At 44.0% G+C, this 22,435-nt stretch overlaps 1 protein-coding gene across 1 annotated transcript in view; it reads left to right on the top strand.

Moving 5' to 3' along the window:
• The first annotated feature begins 6,426 nt into the window (after nucleotides 1-6,426).
• LOC121455175 (discoidin domain-containing receptor 2) overlaps nucleotides 6,427-22,435 on the top strand; it is a 122,770-nt gene continuing 106,761 nt past the window's right edge. The window contains exons 1-2 of the mRNA XM_041662772.1: nucleotides 6,427-6,456; nucleotides 6,671-6,740. The gene's annotated coding sequence lies outside the window, so the exon portion shown is untranslated. The remainder of the gene's footprint in view (nucleotides 6,457-6,670; nucleotides 6,741-22,435) is intronic.

Raw genomic sequence — 22,435 nt, forward strand, 5'->3', positions numbered from 1 at the left:
TGAGATGCTGTAGAGGACAACATATATGATTTTAATACTTTAGAAGCTCCTCCACTCAGGTAATAATCACAGATATTATCCCTTCACGTATCCCAGTGCCCTTCGGACATATTTGAGGAGAATCATGCAAATATTTAAAAGTAAGTGTTAAAAAAGGGGAAACAATTTGATCACACAAACTTGGGTCCCAAGCAGACCAGTGCAAACTGTTTCTCCTCCCCCACATGCTGGAAAAACCCCAGCCTGGAAGGGAGGCAGCCGGTGTTCTTCATGCTTCACAGAGAGGGCTAGGGATGTGTATACAATGATTGCTCCAAACTGTGACAGAGCAGGGAAGACGCTGCTGTTCCTCAACTCTGTTTTGTTGTGACAGGTGAATGAATGCAGGAGGTGCTGGGAGGTGATTGCTTGCGGATTGCAGGATAAGCTACAAATGACAGTAGGGAAAGAATCAAGATGCATATAAAACAGAACGTGAGTGTTGATAAACAACCAACCTGTTGAAAGATGTTGTTCCCTGGAGCGTTTTAAAGTAGGCTGCTTTCCTGTCTAAGGATAGCACAATGCTCCAGCCTTGTGGCTGGAAAGAGGGTGTATCTTTAGGATAATGCTGTGGAACAAGCTGTCTTAATAATTTGTGTAGCCATAATATTTTTTTTTCAGGAACATAAGCCAAATTATGGCTTCAAGTTCCCTGGTCTTGCTTCTTCACCCCTCTTCTCAGGAGGTCTACTCAGAGAGGAAAGAAAGAGCAGAAGGCAGGGAAACGGGCTGCTATGTCCACTAGAATCAGGTGACCATCTGCTCTAGAGGCTCTGGGAAGGCTTGCTATTGATACCAACTGCACAGAGGGAGTATGCAACATCAAAAGAACTGGACAAAAGCTCAGATGCCACTTCTGATGGCCAGCCAAAATCTTCAAGCAAGCTCCTGATTTGCAGGCCCCCTTTTCCTCATGTGTAACACAAGGATATTAATATCTGCATTGGGTACATATTGGGGCTGTCTGAGGATCAGATGAAGTCATGTCTGCAAAGATACTCTTTAAACCGTGATAAATTATATGTGGCGTTGTTCAGAACAAAGACAAAAGGACTCTTGTTTTCACCATTAACTCCAACTTCTTCTGGACTCTGCTCTACAAACAGTCAGCAGATAGCCCCATCTGAAATTCTCCTTGATTCTCATTTTGTTCTCTGGTGGAAGAGCTTGGGGGAAAGAGACTGTCAGTGATGGATTTCATGAGTGGAAAAGGCTGGGAAAGGAAATGAGTTCTTGTATGCATGACATGACTTCAATCTCTGAAAAGTCAAACATGATTTCCCAAGGGTTCTTCAATCATTTCTATTCGCCATGCAAACACACTTTATTGTTAGCAAAGCACATGCGTGCACACATGCCTTCTAGGTCCACAAGGCATAGACTTGGGCAAGTTGGAATCTCTGTACATCAGTTCCTTCTGTGGATACAGAAGATGTCAGTGTCCCCTCCCTACGAACCCTTGTGTGTATCAAAAGTAGTGATAGATGTAAAGTTCTTAAAAGGGTGCCTGGCACATTGTCAGCACTTAATACATGCTATTTTATGTGTAATATAATAATGATTAAATATAATACTTAATCATTATCTCATCAGATCTTCACAACCCTGCAAGTTGTCTGCTCATATTGCTCTTTATTTTATGACCAGTTAAGGGTTTGCTCAAGGTGATTCTTCCCTGCGGATATTTGATTTTCAATCATTCCCCACGAAGGAAAAGAACACCTATTAGTACACAGGATGAAGGTTTGTACTAGAAAGGGAACAATCTCAGAGCTAGACTGATCTTTGAAAGACTTTAACATAGAAAGACCGTATTCATGCTTCGGTGTACATGGGTCTACAGATGGTTCATAAGCCTGTGAAGATTTGCTAATCACAAGCAAACTCCCAGGAGGAAACCGAAAACAGTCTATGCGGCTGTTTAGATATTTAGAGCATTCTGCCTTTTAAGAAAAGCGGTATTTTCTTTGGTCCCTCTTGACTGTATGCACTGTTTTCTGTTTTCATGATGGCGTGGTATAATGCTTTTTACAATCTAGGCATAATCAGTCTTTAGTAAATGATTGTCATAGAAACGATTTGGCTGCCTGCTTACTCTGTCTAGTGTTTCTGATAACTGACTTACCTGTGGTGTGAACGCTTGGAGCCCTAGTCCTAGGGCATCACGCATCACCTCCAGCAGCCCTTTAGTTGTAGAAGATGAACACATGAAACATGCCTGACTAAAGCAAATTCTGCACCCCTAGGTTCTGGAATTGGGTTCCGAATACTCCAGTCATCTTGCCATGTTTACTTGGAGTGAAGAGGGATAAAACAAAGAACTAAGGTACTATTTTAGGGTTACCACCTTTAGATACGTATGAAAAGAAACACACACACACACACAAACTTGTTTGCTGCCTGGTGGGAGAGGGGAAGAAATAAATGCACACAGAAAGTGGAAGGCGAAACAAGAAGGCAGAGAGAAATCATGGACTAGGTCATTGGCAGAGGATTTCTGTGGAAATGCACATATCCTTTTAAGGATACATTAAATTTATTCTACTTAATTCATTCTCTCAACAGATCCTCACACCCCTGCAAGCTGCTTCCTGAAGGCACTCAGAGGCATCCAGCTCCTACATACCTCCAGGTGAGATAGCGGTAGTTATTCCCGTCTCAGCACTTGTGTTTACTCGGATCTCGGGTGCAGACTAAGACAAGTTCTTCAAAAGTCATTTGTCATTTTCATGTTTCCTTAAGTGGGACTGCTCTGTGTGTGTGGGGGGGGAGGTGTTGGGAATTGAACCCAGGGTCTTACACATACTTCGGCAAGTGGTCTCTACTATTACGCCTCCACCTGGACCATTGCGTTGTCACCAAACCACACAGGAAGATTCTTTTTTTAGTAAGAACCTACTAATGGAATTGTGTGTTGCTTCTCAGTTAATTCATTTTCAGTGTAAAAAAGAAATCCTAACTAAGAGGTATTACCTTCTATGGCATAAAAATAATTCGGATCACTATGACTCATGTTTCCCAAGCCAAACAAACCAGGGGGTAGAATCTGCACACAAAAGAGTGATAAATCAGTCTGTCTCCACATCTGTTCCCTCAGCATTAGGGGATCCAGCTTACTCAAAATTGCCAAAGGGTTCTAATGTCCTCGGGAATTTTGTGCTCCATGAGCTGGCCCTCTAAGCTTTTAAGTAACATTTGCTACCTCTTTTCTTTCCAGTTCAGCAATGACTCTCCAAATGACAAAGAGGCCCAGCCCTCCTGGCTCCACCAGAGAGGGCCTGGGAAACTGAGGCTCAAGTATGATTCTTCTGGGACTGGAGAGCTGGTTCGGTGGCTTAGAGCACTGGCTGCTCTTCCAGAGGACTCGGGTTCAGTTCCCAGCACCCACATGGTGGTCACCAGTTCCAGGGGATCAAGCGTCATCTTCTGATGCCGCAAGGTCCTAGGCACACATCTGGTTCTCAGGCACACATGCAGGCAAAACACTCATGAAAACATCTCAAAGCCAATTCCTCCTAATGTTGTAAGTGGCACTTAAGTATTTTAGTGAAATACTACTTTTAGCTTTTCCTTGCTTGTTTTGATAGTATCTATTTCTTAGAGTTCATAATTAGACCTGCGATGTGGCTCAAATTAACCAGGACAACAGGGAGTTTGGGGTGATGTAATGGTTTGAATGTCAAATGCAGCGTTTTTTCTCTAAGCTACTCCTTACCTTGGGTAAAATTGAACTGGACTTGCATTTCCTCATTATGTGTGTGTGTCTGTCTGTGTGTGTGTGTTCATGCATGTGCATGGGTGTGTGTGAATGCCTGTGTTCGTGTGTGTGTGTGTTCATGCTTGTGCATGGGTGTGCGTGAATGCCTGTGTGCGTGTGTGTGTGTGCGTTCATGCATGTGCATGGGTGTATGGCCTGTGTGTGTGTGTCTGTCTGTGTGTGTGTGTTCATGCTTGTGCATGGGTGTGTGTGAGTGCCTGTGTGTGTGTGTGTGTTCATGCTTGTGCATGGGTGTGTGTGAATGCCTGTATGTGCGTGTGTGTATAGGCTAGCAGGTATGGAAGCCAGAGGTTGATGTCTAGTTTCTTTCTCCATGACTTTTCACTTTGTTCCCCCCTGAGATATAGTCTCTCACTAAAACCAGGGCTTGCTGATTTGGCTAGACTGGCTTGCCACTAAGCCCCAGGGATCCTTCTATGTCCACTGGCCTTACTGCAATTATTTTAGGCAGTTGCAGGTTTTTATTATTGCTATTAGTAGTAGTTTTAATGTGAACATAGGGATGTAAACTCATTCTTCATGCTTGTGTGGAAAACACTTTGCCTATTGGCCTATTTCTCCAGATCCTGGTCTTGCACCTTCCAAAGCCTTCACTTTCCCCCAGAAGTCTCCTTGCTCTGTGCACAAACTCCTGATGGGGTTGCTCATCCATCCTCAAGCACAGCCAGGAGATTTGGGTTTTGAACTCAACAATGCTGGCTTAAGAATAATAGACACACATAAGCGAACAGTCAGTCTGGCCTGCGGAGCAGCGTTAGAGAGATGTTGATGTTTGAGGACACACATCCACAGATACCTGTCTTTTATTAGGCTCAGTCTTTGCAAAGCTATTCCATGGCTTCTCAGCTTTAACTTGTGACCCCACCAAACCTAGTTTGTAGACATGTGTCTTCAGCCAGATGTCCACGGATGTCTCTGGCAAACACCCTGTGAAGTGTCTGACCCATGGTTTTTGTAAGTGTTTATCAAACTGAGCTAAATGTCTGGGCCTCAGTTCCCCTCACACCTGATGTCATATGCTCTACACTGTTTGAACTGATGCATCTCTGTTCTGCCCTTATCTTTGTAAGATAAACCAGATTCTCATTTTCTTCTCCCCAGTCGCATTTTCTGTCTATCATTGTCTGTGTGGTTGGCCTTGGCACAGCCTTCTCATTCTTTGTGTCCTCTCCCACTGTGGAACATGGCTTTCACAGCTGCTTGTTGACTCTCGGGGCCCGTGCTGAGCTTATGACCCTTGAGTGACTCACCCCTGACAGTATAAATCTTCATTTCATACAGCCTAACTGGGGCTTTCTGTGTGTCACCAGCCAAGCCCTGCACTTACTGAGGTCTCCCATACCTTTTCCCCAGGACCCCCACCTCCCCGGCTGTCTACTCAAATGAGGGCAGGGAAGAGTTGGCAACCCACTCAGAAGAAACCCATGGGAAGAGGTATCACCGCGAAGAGGCTAGCTCTCAAAGGGAGGCTAAGTCTTCTGAACTTACCTGTGACCGTCTGCCTCCCTCCACAGTTCTGCTCACCCAGAAAATCAAGACCCTTAGGTCCTATGCTTTATCAAGAGGGATCCAGGCTCTGAATGGTTAAGGCCAGTACCTGGGTGGATGGACAAGCCTATTAGTTATGTTAGGAGAGCCCAGCAAGTGTCCCTCCCCTGTCACCTACATGGCATTTTCACATGAGGTCTCTTTCACTCTGGCCACAGAAAGGATACTGGCGGGGCGGGGAGGGGCTGGGTGAGAAGTGGGAAAAAAATTACGAACTATTTGGAAAGTTTGTAAATCTTTGTGTTTTCATTTAGCAGCAGGAATCTCAGCAGTAGCCAGTTGAGGGATGAATTTTTTAAAAAGGAGAAATCCTGGATGCTAGAACCATCCGGGTTCTTCTTTTTTCTTCTCTTTTCTTTCTTTCTTTCTTTCTTTTTTTTTTTTTTTTTTTTTTTGTAGAGTAGGAAGTGGGGCGGGGGAGGGATTAAATCAAACCTTCTTCGAGGACTCAGCTCTGAGTTCTCATGGCCAAAACACGAAGGATCAGCTCCATGCCTGTGACTCAACTGTCCAGGAAACGTGAAAAGGAAGAGAGTCCAAGCCTGAAGTTGCTCTTATAGCTTCAGCTCCAGTAAGAAAAATGAGACGGTGGTGGGGTGACGATCCTATGATGGGACCAAGTCTTGGAGGGGAAAGGCACGGGGAGGCACGAGGAGGGAGAGAGGGCAGGAGGGAGCCGCGTCTTTAAGTCTGTCCTATGGTTATACATATTTTTCTTCTATGAATGGGTTTTGCTGAAAATTATAGCTTTGCTCGTGGTCCCTTGGGTCAAAAGAAATAGTCTCTAAACAGAACACAGCTCTGATTGGTGACTTGCCTTCTCCCTCCCCAGCCCCCTTCCTAATTGAAAGCAAATGTGCAATATATTGGATGCTGGGATCCTTGGCGCAGGCCCAGGAATCCTCAGAATGTGAGGTTTCTCTCAAAGGCATCTTGCATCAGCCTGTGGATGTATGCCTACCACGGGGGCTCCTTCACCGGCAAAGTGGAAAAAGAAGTGGTTCACAACAAATTCTTCTTTTGGGGTGGGGGAACACATTGGATTACAGCCGTTTTCTTCTGTTCAAAACTGGCGTCCCAGGATGGAAGTAAGTGATGTGGCTCTATTTTTTTTTCTTTTTTGTTTCTCTCTTCATTTTCTTTTTCAAAAACGAAAGCTCTGAGTGTACTTCTCTTGGTGTGTCAGGAAAAGTTTTAAAAGCGTCAGCGGACAGTTTGAATCAAGGAGGAAGGGCGGGAGCCGGGCTCTACAGACTCAGGACCAAGGCAGAGCTCACGTTTTGGGGTCTGGATTTGTTTCAGGGAGGGAAGAAGAGGCGCCAATAACCAAAGAAGGCCGAAGCGAAGTGCAGGACTCCATAGCAGCTGCAAGGTACAATAAACAGCTTTAGCAGAGTTGGAAATGTTGGCAGGCAAGACAGGCCGATCGCAGAGTTGGGCTGCTGGAGCGAGGAGGGCCAGGAGCTGTGTTTTCAGGCATTGAGTGGTGGTGTTTGAAGGGCCTGAGTTTTGGTGAGAACACGACCTAGCACCTTTTGTGATTTAATTGTGGGAAGGTCAACTGTGAGGTCTGTGGATGTGGGGTGGCTTGACCTTTGGGCTTGGGTGGCTGGGCGGGAAGGCCAGCTGCCTGGAGGGTTTGCCGTGGGTGACATGGAGCAATCGCTTCCCAGACTCGCAGTCTCTCCGTGCTAGGGGCTTTTCCTTTTGTTATCAGAGTAATTGGGGCTGTTTCCAGTTGGGACCCAGAGTCCTGGCCGGGGTTCAAGAGGCCCATCCAAGTGAGAGAGTTCTCTCAGAGTGGCAGACTTACTCAGTTCAGCCATTTGAGGAGAGTTGGGAGTGCTTAAGCCAGTGGCGGCTTTAGCACCATTTTAACCATTCAGCTATCCGCATCCTTCCTAGCGGCAACTGGAGTCCGGAAAAGGGTCTTTGCAATCGCCATCACTTCTAACCCTCTCATTGAATTAATTTCAAAAATTGGTAGCAGGGGACTGACTTGTTCAGGGTCTCTCAGCACATTAGAAGTGACATGGAAAAATGCACTCAGCTGATGGCGTGAGTTCCCGGCGCACTCCGTGTCGCTTCCTCAGGCTTATTTTTAAGATTTGGACGAAACAATAGAGGAAGGTCATCCTGAGGATGTTATCAGCAATAGAGAAGATGGGAGTAATGGTTCATCAGCTAGTGGCCCTTGGTGTGTGTGTGTGTGTGTGTGTGTGTGTGTGTGTGTGTAAAAGGAAACAAAAAAAAATCTAACATTTGAATCCTTACCATCCTCCACATTCAGAGATTTGCCTGTTATTTGACTGAGCCCCCACCACTGTGTAAGGCATTATTCCTATCTTATGGGAAGGGATGGAGAAGTGAGATGAATTCTTCCAGAAAACACAACTAATGCTCTCGAACGTTGCTAACATCCGGCCCTCCATGCTGTGCTCCGAATCACTGGGGAGCAATTCTCCCATCACCCCCTCCACATGTGGGATGTGGACTTGCTTACTTTTGGAGTCAAATTACCACGTTTCAGTGGGTGACCAGGAGGTGCCGATGTCAGGCTAAGGGAAAAGTTTGGAACCTGGGCTTGGAGAAATACTCACCTGGGTGTCAGATGTGGGTTAATTTCTAGGTATTGGGTGTCTGTTTAGCTTCGTTATGCAGAGAGCCCAGGGCGTTTTAAGTTGATAGATCCAGGTTAGGTTCTGTCTTTACTTTCAAGTGCTTCCGGCTCTTCAGCTTCAGTGTTCTCTGCATGGAAATAAGAATGCTCTTGAATTTTCTTGTTCTAAGAGACATGTGCCTGGAAGTATTCTAAGGGCTCTGAAGGGCTTCATTATGTTGCCTCTTACACTTGTAGGAGATGTTCCTGACTGTACTGGGAAGCAGCTTTTGTCAAGCTGAGTCTGGCTATTGGTTCAGACTTGTGGGAGGGTGTTTGGATCGGACTATGTGTGTGACACTCTGAAGGGAGGGACTTTGTCTTCATTCCCATCTGTGTGTGTGTGTGTGTGTGTGTGTGTGTGTGTGTGTGTGTGTGAGAGAGAGAGAGAGAGAGAGAGAGAGAGAGACAGAGAGACAGAGAGAGACAGAGAGAGAGAGAGCGCACATGCACCAGTGTGCATATGTGTATAGAGACCAGAGGTCAGTCTTAGGTATCATTCCCCTTGTTTTTTGAGACAGGATCTTTCATTGGCCCAGTGCTCACTGAGTAAGATAGGCTGGTTGGCCCCTGGGTTCCAGAGATCCTCCTATCTCTGGCCCTGTATTGCGGGATTACAAGTATGTGCCTTCAGCTGGCGTTTTTATGTAGGTTTCAAGAGACTGAACTCAGGTTCTCATGCATGTGTGGTAAATATTTCACGAGCTAGCTATGTCCCCAGCCCTTCATGCCCATCTTTCAATGGAAACAATTCTGTCTCATGGAGAAATAGATTTACCCTCTGAAAATTTCCTTTCTGGTCTGGTTTTTCCATGGTTTCTCATCCAAAGTGGAGCAGGATGAAGGCCAATAGGTTACTTTAAGCATCTCTGGGATCTGCGCTGTCTTTGAATGAGAAAGGTGTACTCAGGAGGAGCATCCCAGCTAGCTGAGGACAGATCTGGGCCCAGGATCATCTCCCTGGCAGGTACATCTCCCTCCATCTTCTAGGTCACATTGCCTGTTCTGGTCTCGTTGTCAGAAAGGTGGCAGTGTTCCTGAGGTGGGGGTGGAAAGCTAACATGTGGAACCCCTACTTCTGTTTCTGATTAAGGTTATGTTGCTTTTATAAACCACAGAACTAAGAGATGTTGAGAAGGTCTTTCCAGAATCTTTGGATCAACAGTCTTCCTGTCCAAGAGCAAAGCAGAGGCATCATCCAGAGAAGTCTCACCCTTCTCTCTCCTCCCTCGCCTTTCTGCAATACTTTCTTCCCCTCTCACACGGCACTTCTGGAAATGGAAGCCATGTGGGAAATTTAGTCCCGCCCTTTCCACGTTAGAGCATTTCGAGCAGATGCATTAATAAAGACAGAGTGCCCCCCACCTATCAACGGCGCGCCACATCAGTTTAGCTTTAACTCGGGCATCTATCTCAGCTTCCTCGGGAAGATGCACCTTCAGGTGTTTTCCATCACCTCAAACACACAGGCCAAAGCAAGCCCCGCCTAAACATGGACGGCCACACACGCTAGTGTGCGCTAGCTCACACCATTGTGGACTTGCCTGCCATACAGACACAGTACACTCTTTATGTGCCCGGTCTGCTGAAAGCTGTGCAGCGTGTGAACCGGTTGACTCTTTGCCAACAGGGATTACCAGGCCATGAATGTGCCCAATATTCCCAGGCAGACCAGAGTTTCTCTGGACTCAGCAACTGGGCTCAAAACCCCAGTGTGTGTCCTTATGCTGATAAGATGATCTTTTGGGAGACTTGTTCAGCAGTAATTTGGGACCATGCATAGACCTTAAGGACTTCTAGAACAATTAAATCAAAATACCCAAAGGTGGACTATGGGAGCTGGTATCTTGAGGTGTTATCCAGGCCTTTCTAACTTGACCAGAGATAAGTATTTGTGCTGACATGAGTCTAAGGTATTTCAATTCAATTCTGTTCGACTTTTTTCAAAATGACACAACTTAGCAAATATGTCTAGATAACTGTCCAGTGATATTTGCTGGAACTCCAATGACCCAGTGATGGAACTGAGGGACTTTAAGTTATTTTTTTATTCACGGTATTTGCATATATTTGAATATATTATAACCAAGGCTGCATGTTCCATAAATAATTTGCTTATAAACGATTCGCTTATTTTGAGGTCCATTCTAAATTTTGTTTTCTGTTCCTAACGTTTCCTGTGGAACCATTGAGTATTTCCAAGTTTCTGTAGTTCCTCCAGCCCTGTAAGATCCTGTCGTTTGACAAATTGTGTACTCGCTAGCTAGACTTTCACTTTGGCATGTAAACACAGGGGAGGTCAACTTTGTCAGTACTGGCCTGGCCTGGAAGATGAATGCACAAACAAAGATGCTGAAAAGTTGGCTTGAGACTGATGCTGCAGTGCTGAGCTTCCATAACTTTTCTAGAAACTAAGCCTTGTTGGCAATAGAGTCTTGTTGCTGTGCTTCATGCCCACCTCAAATCTTTGATGAGTCCCTTGAACTTGCTCAGAGATTGGTTAATGCTGTCTGGTGCACTACAGTGTGAGAAATGGGGGAAGGGCAGGTGGTGGGAAGAACCTGGCAGGCAAGTGCGTATTATGAGGTTTTGATCCCAGCGCTATTATTTTTCAGGAGGAGACTTATATTCATGGAGATACACACAATCTCATTTGTGTTGTTTATGAACTTTTGTTTTCTTTATTTTTTTTTGGGGGGGGGTGAGCAGTTCAGAGAAGGTAATGCTTTGGAAACTGGAAAGTATTGTTCATAGAAAGATGGTTTGTGGGGATGCTCATTGGTATCTTTCATAGGAATCTGCCCAGTAAAGTTTGCTAAAGATTGTGTTTAGGGTTTTTTTTATAAAGATGAGAAAAAAAACTCTAAAGTTGTGGGGGTGTGTAAATACATATATGTCTGTATGTGAACACTGAGGTCAGAAGGGGGCAGTGCATCCTCTGCAGCTGAAGTTACAGGTGGTTGTGTGCTGCCTGATGTATGTGCTGGGAACTGAACTCAGATCCTCTGCAAGAATAGCAAGTGTTCTTAATCATTTAGCCCTCTCTCCAACTTCTGTGTTTAAGGTCTTAATGGCATAGGAAGCCAGAATAAATTGAGATGGGAGATGAATTAGAGTAATCTAGTGATTTTTAATTTTTCTTTTTAAATTTAGTAGATTAGGAATTTATAAGACATTGAACAGAGAAAATGTCTGAATTCTCTTGTCTAAGACAAAAGGTTTCTCATTAACCTTTTCTTCTCAAATGGTGTTATTTTTAAAACTCAAAGGTTAGTTTCATTAAAATTTTAATTGGTACATAAAAAGTATATTTCTATCTATAATGAGTTATATAGCATTCTTACATTGTCTACTATAATTTTGTTTTTTCTCTATTGATTTAACAATTCCTCAGCAATTATTTATTTGGTATATACCTTCTAAGTTCTAAGTTTTAGGGATTATAATCATTTATGATGATTTCTTTCTTTGTTTGTGTATGTCCAAGTTCGTATGTTTGTAAATCACTCTCTCTCCTCAAGTAGGCTAGGCTGGCCAGCTAGCAAGTCCTAGAGACCTGCCTGTCTCTATCTCCCCATCACTAGAGTTTCAAGCATGTGCCACCATGCCAGGTTCTTTTTATTATTATTATTATTATTTATTTGCTTTTGAGACAGGGTTTCTTTGTAACTTTGGAGCCTGTCCTGAAACTAGCTTTTGTAGACCAGACTGGGATCAAACTCTCAGAGTTCCGTCTGCCTCTGCCTCCTGAGTGCTGGGATTAAAGGTGTGCGTGACCACTGCCGGTGCCAGGTTCTGGGACATCCAACTTAGGACCTTATGCTTGTGCAGCCAGCTCTGTACCAATGGGACCATCATCACCGCCTTTTCCTCATGTCTTTAGACAGTTATTGCTTCAGGTTCTGGGGAATATCACATGCATTTGGACAAAACTTGATTGATTTGGAAAATTGCCATTCAGGATTAGATTAGATTTTGTGCTTTAAAGTTTGCCGAAATATGATTAAATAATTCAGAAATAGAAATTCAGAAATGGTTCCTGCAAGTGATAGAGCCAAGTGTCTTACAAAAAGACTGGAAATGTTGTGTTTTGCAACTTTATCCCTACAGAAAAACTGAGAGCGCAGTCCTGAGTTCTCACCTTCCCCCACCCCTCACACCGCTGCTCTGCTGACAGCATTTTTGCATTGGTATCTTTTATTTTTAATCAACTAGTTATTATGTGCTTATTAAACACTCCATGTTCTCTGTTAGTTATGATGGAGGTATAAATGAAATAAATCACATTTTTTTTTCTTTTCAAACCATGTATAATGTCATATGCCCATAGTTTAAAGTCTCATTGATTTAAACAGCTGCTGTACACTCAGTACAACACCCAACAGAGCTAGGACTGAATAATTGCAGACATCCGCTAATACCTGATGAATATATCAACAATTGAAAATGAAGGATCTGGAACCAAACAGAGTCTTTGTCTTCAGGACATTAGGTGACAGAGACACACACAGCAGCGACAGAGGAAAATGTCAAAAGCAGTATAAAATAGTTCCTAACCTGGTATAGAGGAGACAGTACCAGCATAAGCGAGCAACCGCTACCACTAGGTCCCACTGTGGGCTGGGGCTGTGTTCCTTAGCATCACTGTTGTGTGCCACTGTCTCCGTCCTCATCATGATCATGGTTATCTTTCCATGTCTAATCAAAGAGTGAAACCAAGCTCGAACACCACGTGGCAAGGTGTGTGTGTGTGTATTTGTGTGTGTGTGTGTGTGTGTGTGTGTGTGATTTGGTAGATTTAAAGCACCATCACACTGATACATGCCACTCCCATTGCTCACTGGAAGTAAACTGAAGTCATATTTGAGTTTGTAAAAGGAGCTCACACCTTGGCCGTCCTCATGGGAGCTGCCCCTAAATGCCTTGCCATCCTTAACTTCAGGGAGACTTGTAAGACTTAGAGGTCAACACTACACGACCTTTACAGGGGAACCAACCAATTTAAAGAAGAGAGGGTGGAAGTAAAATCCTCCAAATAAGTGTTAGCTATTACTGGGTGACTAGGTACAGATCTTCTTGTTAGCTTATTGTTGGGTTAGGACTTTCACTCTGAAGCCCAGGTTGCCTTGGAACTTAACTAAGTAGCTCAGACTGCTCTTGAACCCAGGGAGACACTTGTGTCTCATCTTCCTCGGTGCTAGACTTACCAGTGTGCATTACCCACCTGGCTCAGATACTTCTCTGATTTCCAGAGGTGTGGAGTTTGTAGCTTTAAAGTTAAGATGGTGACGATGATGTAAAAATGACATGAAAGGAAATTAAAAATAAATCCAAATTGCTGCTTACTAGTCTTGGTTGGGTAATGATGTACCTTTTTTACAGAAACAAATTGCCTTTCCAAGTTGAAAAAAATCCAAATCCCAACCCAAGCTCTGGCAAGCTCGCCTGTGGGTATTGATAAACTGATGGTCAAGTTTATGTGTAGTTCTGAGGGTGGCGTACATACCTGAATCCTGGCACCAGAGAGGCTGAGGCAAGTAGATCCTGCTCAAGGTCAGTTTGAGCTACATGGTGATACCCTGCTTAATTTTAAAAAGTTTATATGGAAAGTCCAAATGTCCAGAATAGCTAACTCAGTGGTGATGGAGAAAAACAGTTGAAAGGCTGGCAACACTTGACTTTGGGGTTCTCTAGAAATCTTCGGTAATCCAGGCAGTGCAGTCCTCACAAAGACAAACAAATGGTCGTGTGGAACAGAATGGAGAGCCCTACATAGACCCTCGTGAATGCCTTCAAAGAGGACAAAGGAAGAGAGTTGAAAGGGAGGGGAGAGGCAGAGAGGGGAACAGAGAAAAATGTAGAGCTCAATAAAATCAATCAAAAAGAAGATGACAAAGGAATAAGAGCAACACAGCAAAGACAAGGAAGTCTTTCTCATAGTGAACATAATGAATCAAGACAATAGCTGACGTCCTTCACAAAAGTTAACGCCAAATGTACCCCAAGACCCAACTGTACATGAAGGAGATAGTTGAGAAGCTAGACATTATTAAAATCAGCAACTTCCTTCCTGTTAAAGACAATGTCAAGATAAATGAGGATATCAGACACACAATAGGGGCAAATATTTGCAGAAGACATTATCTGAGAGACACAAAGAACACAACAATAAAGAAACCATAAAGAATCCTGGTTAAAGAAGGATGAAATATTTGAAGTACAATATTCAAGAGAGGCAGAGGGCAGGCGAGCATGGGAGATGTGCAGCTGCACAGACCACTGAGGAGCTGCAAATTAGGCTAATGCAATACACATATGCAGTTTCTTGTAAAACTAAACGGACTTTGACTATAGGTTGTAGTGTTTATATGCTCTAGTATTTGCTTAAGTGAGTGGAAAGGTTGTAGCCACACAAAGCCTGTGCAAGAATCTTCATAACAGCCTTTGTTATGATTGTCCTAATCTGTAAATAACCCAGATATTTTCCAGTAGAGGGATTGATCATAGAGCACTGCCCAGTGCTAAAAGCAGCAGTGCTGTATTAATTATAGTTTTAATAACGGCTTCACAAATAATGTTTTATTAAATAATTCATAAAAGCCAGGCATGGTGGAGTGTGCTTGCCATCCCAGCACTGGAGAGACAGAGACAAGAAGACCCCTGAGGCTCACTGGACTGCTGTCCTGGCTAAATTGATGAGTCCCACGTATGAACAGAGAGACCCTGTCTCAAAAAACAAGGCAGGCCATCCAAGGAAGGATATTTAAGGCTGATCTCTGGCTTTCACATGCAAGCACACATATGTGCATAGACACTGACTGACACACATGAATATGCCTACAGTCATAAATAATTTATTATTTATAAATAAAATAATTATTCAGCAATATTAAGCAATAAATGATCTATGAAACCAGAAAAAAACATAGAGAAAGGAGGGAGGGATGAATAGGTGGGATTTGGGGGTGTTGAAGCTATTCTGGGTGATACATGGATACATGTCATTATCCATTTGTCAAAACCCATAGATCACCAGTGCCACAAGTGAACTCTAGGGCAAACTATGACGCTGGGCATCAATGGCATGCCACTGTAGGCTTATTGACTATAGTGCTCGGACAGCGGTTAGAAACATCTTTAACATCAGAGGAGGTTAAACTCACCTGAGAGCAGGTAGCATATGAGAAAAATTTCCTATGTTTGCTCCGTTTCTCTGTAACCTAGAACTGCTCTAAGAAGCATGTAATTAAGAAAAAATTTCTCCCCCAAGTCCGAAAGTTCTAACACTGTGATTCTATCTTGTTTACCTCTTTCTTAGACGAAGGAAAGAATTGTAACATAATGGGTTACTTTTGTTTCAAAATGGTTATATGTTTCTGGAAGGAAGCACTGTTGTTCTGATTGTGTTTTAAACTTGAATGTTATGAAACTTTAAGAATGTTGCTAAAGGTTCGTAGCAGACATTTGAGCACTCTGGGGATATTCCATGAGATCTTCTTGTCACATGACAGCTATTACTTAGTATTTAAGTAGTTTTAGCTATGACAACAGACAGACAACCTCACTTCAAATCATCCTACAGTTGAAAGTGCTATGGTTCAGGGGTTAGTAGGGGTTAGTAGGGCACAATTCTGCTTTTAACTTTGCAAACTTTTAGCAGTGAGCCCTTGTGCAACCATTTTTTGGCTTCTTTGTGCTCAAAATGTTCTTATATGGACTGGCGAGATGGCTCAACAGGTAAAGGAGCTTGTCGCCAAGCCAAATCACCAGAGTTTGGTTCCCTATGGAGCCTCCATAGTGAAAGGAAAGAACTGACGCTTGCCAGTTCCCCTGACCACCACACACGAGCTATGGTCCACGCATGTGCACACACTTAGACACACCCATACACACGATAAATAAATAAATGTAAAAAATGCAATGCTCGTGTCTATGAAGAGCGTTATACAAGTTCTACAGCTTCCAGTTTGGTTCTGCTAATCATTGTCTGGGACCAGCACGCACGCCCGGAGTCACATTACAGTAAAGCCTGGAGTCACAGGGCCTTTACTGTACGACTCTCATGGTCAGCCCAGTCCTATACTCTCTGAATAGCGTCCTTTCTCCCTCCACTTCAGCTAAACAGTACTCTGAAGATGCAAGCTCCAGTTTCAGATTGACCATGTAAGTCAGATCTCATTTCTTGGAATTCCAAGGATATATATATATATATATATATATATATATATATATATATATATATTATATAATATTATTTCTGTCAGGATCATCCAGTTGAGCAAGGACAATATGTGTCTTTGGGGTTCTCTGTAAATTACTTTCTAGCGTAACCCATAAGTGAGTTTTTACTGGCTTCTTCAAACAGATTAAGGGCTTGTTATATGCCTATGACAGTTCTGATTTGTTATTGGGAAAATTCTTAGAGGGGAGCATTGAAAGCCACACTTGCTGTTTTTGAGAACATAAAAACAAACAAATCTCGATTTCTGTTCATTGGTTATGCTGCCGGATCAGGGTATCCAAGAGTCAGGTCACGTGGAAATGAGCTAAGCATTGAGTGTGCTGTTGGGAGCTCTGGGTTCAAATTCTGTTTTGTAAAAATTAGAAAAATTGAAAAAAGATACCAGTGTCTTCATGAATATAAAACATAAAGAAAGAGAGACACAGCCATTTCACCGATGGACAGAGAGGTAGACTGAGTTTTCAGAAAACATTTCTTCAGGGCTGTCCAACTTGCCATAATTACACGAATACTATGTGAATCTATTTTATAAGAAAAAAATCAGCTTCTCGGGTGATGTCATTAATATGTTATTAGTATATGTTTAACTCTGGGGCTGGATAGATGGCTCAATTCAGTTCAGAGGGCACGAGCTCAGCTCTTAGCACCCATACGGCAGCCCACACACATATGTAACTCCAGCTCCAGGGCTTTCAATGCTTTAGTCTGGCCTCTGTGAACACCAGGGACCACACGGTGTGCAAACACAACACAGGGAAACACTCATACAGATACAATAAAAATTTTTTAAAATATTTTTGAAATGTATAAATATGAAACTAGGTCCTACAGACAATTCTTGTGCTTAGAGCTCACAGGCAACCACATTGCTAAAGTAAATTTACTAGTGAAATCAAACAAAATGATTGGTAGTTTCAGTTAATAGCATGGTTCCAATGGGAGAGACGATGAGGTTCTGTCTGAGTTCATCGCTAGAGAGGAAGTTAGTGGATGGAGTTGAACAGTGTGTCCTTTTCCTTATAACTTGGGCTTATGATTTAAATATATTAATAAGTAGGCAGAGAAGGCTTGCTGGTATAGGTACATTGAACAAGTTGTCTTAGCCTCAAGGGTTTATAAATTCAGAAAACGTGGATCTCATCCAAAATGCAGTAGAAGTTCATCATTAAATATGATTTTTGAAGGGTACCTTTTGACCATTAACTTAACTGCTGTATTAATTACTCACCTTGTTTCTGTGACCAATGTCCCAGGAAAAGCATCTTAAAGAAGGAAGGGCAGATTTGGGCTCACAGTTTGTGGGATACAGTCCATCATGGCAGGAGGCAGGGTAGGCATGGTGGGGAGTGTGGCTCCAGCTCTGGGGCCGGTCACACTGGGCACAGTCAGGATGCAGAGAGAGAAGGATGCTGTCACTCTGCTTGCTCTGAACCTTTTCCCTTCTTATCCAGTCTGGGCCCCCAGTCTGCGGGATGGTGATGCCCATGCTCAGGATGGGATTTGCTCCTCAGTTAACCCTTCCTGGAAATTCTTGGAGTGGTGTGACTCGTAGGAGATTCCAAATTCAGACAAGCTGACAATTAAGATAAAGCATCGGAGCTGCTCGCTCTCTTGAAGACAAGGTTAACACTGTGGTGATATTGAAACTGGTACCAAGTGGGCATTTAACCCAATGACTAATAGAACCGGGGATGAAATCATCCCGCTTTGTGTGTTTATGCCTCAGCTCTCTGCTTATAAGCCAGCACTTGCTGGTATGTAAGATGTCAGATTCCAAATCATGCATCTGCTTGCAGGGCTGCTGTGGCTGAATAGATTAAACTGCCTCGTGCCAAGCGGTGACTCAATTTTCCCACCGATTCTTCTCTTTCCAGATTGGTTCTTGTTTTGACCTGGCTTTTGTTGGGTGTTCGTACAATTATAAACACAGATTAAAAGGTGGGCGCCAAGATTAAATGGAAGATGGCTATCTCTTGCATTTAATGTCAAATTAGAGAACCGAAAGACGTAACAGTTTTAAAGATTCCAGGAACCTTGTGGACTTCAAGAATACACTGACAAAAACCACATTATAATACTAAAGCTGGACTCTGCTGTGGCTAGCCTTTATCAACCCCGATTCAAACCAGTCAGTCATCTGGGAAACGGGAACCTCAACTGAAAAAGTCTTTGCATCGCAGTGTCTTGTAGGAATGTCTGTGCAGTATCTTCTTGATTAGTTGCTGATGTGGGAGGGTCCAGCACACTGTGGGTGCTGCCACTGTAGGGCTCCTATGCTGTATAAGAAAGCAGGATGAGCAAGCCGTGGGTAGAGAACGAGCTGGAAAGCAGCATCCTTCCGTGGCCTCGGCATCAGTTCCTACCTCTAGGCTACTGCCTTGAGTTTGGCGTCCCAGTCATGGACCGTCAGCTAAGAAGTTAAGCCACCCCTTTTTGCTCACCAAGTTGCTTTTGACCAATGCTTTGTCACAGCCACAGAAGAGCAAACTAGGGCAGGCATGATACTCTGCAGAACCCTGTTTGATCTGCTTTCAGATTTCATGAATAATTATGAAGAGCCAAGTGCTGGTGTGCACTGAGGTTAAGTTAAGCATTTCACATAGAGTCTCAGTGAAAACTTATGGTATGGTGAGGTGGGGACTTTTCCTGCTTTGCCCTGGGACATAGGACCCTAAGAAAATGCCGGGTCCATGGCACAGAAGTGACTGGTCTAGAATTTGAACCCGTACTTTTATCATTGCATTCTGCAAGTTTTGTCAACTGCTCATTCTCTGTATATCCCCATTATATGCCGTGAGTCCTATTTATTGTTGTTGGTTTTCTGAGACGGGATTTCTCTGTGTAGCCTTGGCTGTCCTGGAACTCACTCCATAGACCAGGCTGGCCTTGAATTCACAGAGCCTCTTCTTCCTGAGTGCTGGGTTTAAAGGCTTCTGCCACCACTGCCTGGCCACTGTGAGTCTTTTATTGCAAGTATACATGATGACTTTGTGTGTGTGTGCATGCCTGTTCATGTGTGTGCATGTATGTGGATGGCAGAGGTTAGCATTAGGTGTCCCTCTCCAAGAGCAATTAGAGGTGATTCTGAAGCATATTGAAGTTTGAAAACCAGATAAAAGACTGGCCCAGTTTTAAAAAAAGCAAAGCATATTTGGGGTTAATTCAAACGCAGTTGTGCTAGGGAATGGAGAGGTGGCTTGTCCAATAATGTGTTTGCCACATAAGCAGGACCTGAGTTCAAAATCCAGGAGCCACATAAAAAGGTCAAGTTTACTGGTGTGCACTTGTCCTCCCAGTGCTGGGATGGAGGAGACTGGTGCAGTCCTGGTACTCACTGGCTAGCCCACTTCACCCATCCTAGACTCCTGGCCCTGGAGCACAGCGAGAAGCTGGTAGGGAAGAGGCTGGCAGCTCAGCTCTATCTTTTTGAAAATTGCTGGCATTCCCTGGATCCGCTAAGATGACATAGAATAGGTTTTCTCATTATTTTCAAAATTTAAGGTCAGTTTAACTAGAAAGTTCTGTTACAAATGCCTCTGTATCCTCAAAAGCAGTTAGTTTTCCCACTTCTTGCCTTGAAGTTTTATAGGCTTAAACTTGTCTGCTTAACTTATAATCATGAGATGAATATGGCCCTGGTTTCTCCGTAGCTTTTGGTTCCTGTCCTGGAACTAGCTCTTATAGACCAGGCTGGCCTCCAACTCACAGAGATCCGCCTGCTTCTGCCTCCCGAGTGCTGGGATTAAAGGTGTGTGCCACCACCGTCCAGCCATGAATATGGATTCTTTTATTCAACAAGAGAAATTTCTGAGTACTTGCTAAGCACACTTAGCGATGCCTGATGTTTTCCCTTCCCAAGCTTCCTATGAGTGAGGAGAAGCAAGAATCCAGTCAAAGAGCAAGATGTACAGACGTAGGGTTCCGTAGCCATGAGAATAGGAGCGGGTGAGGTGCTTGCTCTGCTTCAGGACTGGTGGTGGAGCAGGAAGGTAAGAACCAGAAGGAATCTGGGAGACAGAGGCACAGAGCTGAACACTCTCGCTGCATGAGGGTGGCAGGGGTGGATGAGCCCAGGGTGATGGGGAACTTGCTGGGGGAGCATGGATTGCACTGTGCTACACAGTTAGGACTTAGGACATCAGCAAGAGACATCAGTTGCTGCAGAGACTTGAGACTTCTCCAAAAGTAAACGCGATGTTGCATTACTTAGGAAGGTTAACAGGATATCATCTTGTAAGGAGAATTGAAGGGGAGGAGGAGTCAGGTGGGGACAGTCATTAGCAAGCTTCTTTCAGAGGTCCAGGCGTGACTGTAAGTCCAGAGGTTTTAGATCAGGATGGTGAAAAGCAAGAGCAGATGTGGAAGGACCTGGCATGACAGAGTCTCTACTAACAGAGAACAGAAGTAGAAGGAAACTCACAATAGCTGGTGTTGAGGATGTGGGAACCTGTGGCTGGGGTTGAGTGTCTTTAGCCAGATGACAGTGGGTGTGGCCATCTCACTCTTTGCTGCTGGCAGTGCACACGGCTCTGAGACAGATGGTGACCACTGCTTCTCTTTACTTCGCTTGTGTCTCCTGGCTTCCCTGCTAGGTCCCTACCAAGAAGACCACTTCATGGAGATGTTTTGTTTGGGAATTCTTGATAATGAGACTTTGATTAAGTTTTTCAAAGTGCAGCCTTTGGAAATTTGACTCAAGTTAGTAGATAAAGCAGCGGGGAAAATGAGAGTCCCATGGTCAAGTGAATTTGGAAACTACTGTAGAGAATCATATAGGTTTCTTTCTTTTCATATGATAGCAAAAGCGTTGCCATGGGGCCAGGGAGATGACTCAGTTGGTATTGTGCTGATGTGCAAGCATGCGGATCTGGGCTTGGATCCCTAACAGCCACATGAAGAGCATCATGGTGGCAGATGCCTATACTATCAGCACTGGGGAGGCAGAGACAGAATCCTTGGAGCTTGTTGGTCAGCTAGTCTCCCACATCAGTGAGTTCCAAACTCAATGACTATCTCAAAAACAGACAACCAATACTGACCTCTGACTTCTACATGCACCTACACGCACATGAATGCATCCACACACAGAGAAACACTTACAATATACCTAGACCCTCCCCCACAGAGTGTTATTTATCATAGAGACGGTAGATGGTAGCACAAGCTAGTGAGCCACGAGCTCTTTTGGGAAGGAACACTTCAAGGGAAGAGGAAAACAGAACATACTTTCGGAGATATTAGGCACTGGAGAGTACATCTTAGAAATAGGCCTCTGTGGTGGTTTGAAAGAAAATGCCACCTCCCCACACCAATGATTGGCACTATTAGGAGGTGTAGCCTTGTTGGAGTAGGTCTGGCCTTGTAGGAAGATGTGTGTCACTGTGGGGGCAAGCTTTGTAGTCTCCTTTGATCAAGCTACCCCCAGTGAGACAGACCACTTCCTATTGCCTGTGAATCAAGACGTATGACTCTCAATTCCGTCTCCAGTACCACCTTGTCGCACCATGACGATAATGGACTGACCCTCTAAAACTGTAAGCCACCAAATTGGTTTTCTTTAGGAAAGTTGCTGTGGTCATGGTGTCTCTTCACAGAAACAGAAACCCTAACTAAGACAGCCTCTTACACCAGGCATTTGTAGTGTAAAGGAAAGAAACAAGAGGCTGGGATTTGGATCTGGAATCTACAGGCAGTCTGCGGCAAGTCAGTGGGCTCCTCTCAACCTCTCAAATCCTGGTGTCCGTAGGTTTTTTTCTCTTATATTAGATGAATCATTAAGGTCCTTTCAAGTCCAGAAATCTGAGGTGATGGGTATGTGCAGCAGAGGGAAGAGAACTGAGACTTTTCTTCTCCGTAATAACTGGAGGTGGAAACAGGAAGGGGAGGAACAATGATAATAAGATGTGGGTGGAGCCCTTGAGCTGATTGTCTGCTCAGGGCCGGCATTGCTGACTTCCCAGTTGCTCACTCTCTCAGATCTTCTGAGCTGTTGGATAATAAATTAGCCTTCTGGGTTTGAGGTTCATCTGCAAAAATAAGGAAGTTGAGCCGGGCGGTGGTGGCGCACGCCTTTAATCCCAGCACTCGGGAGGCAGAGGCAGGCGGATCTCTGTGAGTTCGAGACCAGCCTGGTCTACAAGAGCTAGTTCCAGGAGAGGCTCCAAAA

The sequence above is a fragment of the Microtus oregoni genome, unplaced genomic scaffold, assembly GCF_018167655.1.
Source record: "Microtus oregoni isolate MIOR12 unplaced genomic scaffold, Mior012 000013F_ref0000133, whole genome shotgun sequence".
Lineage (NCBI taxonomy): Eukaryota > Metazoa > Chordata > Mammalia > Rodentia > Cricetidae > Microtus > Microtus oregoni.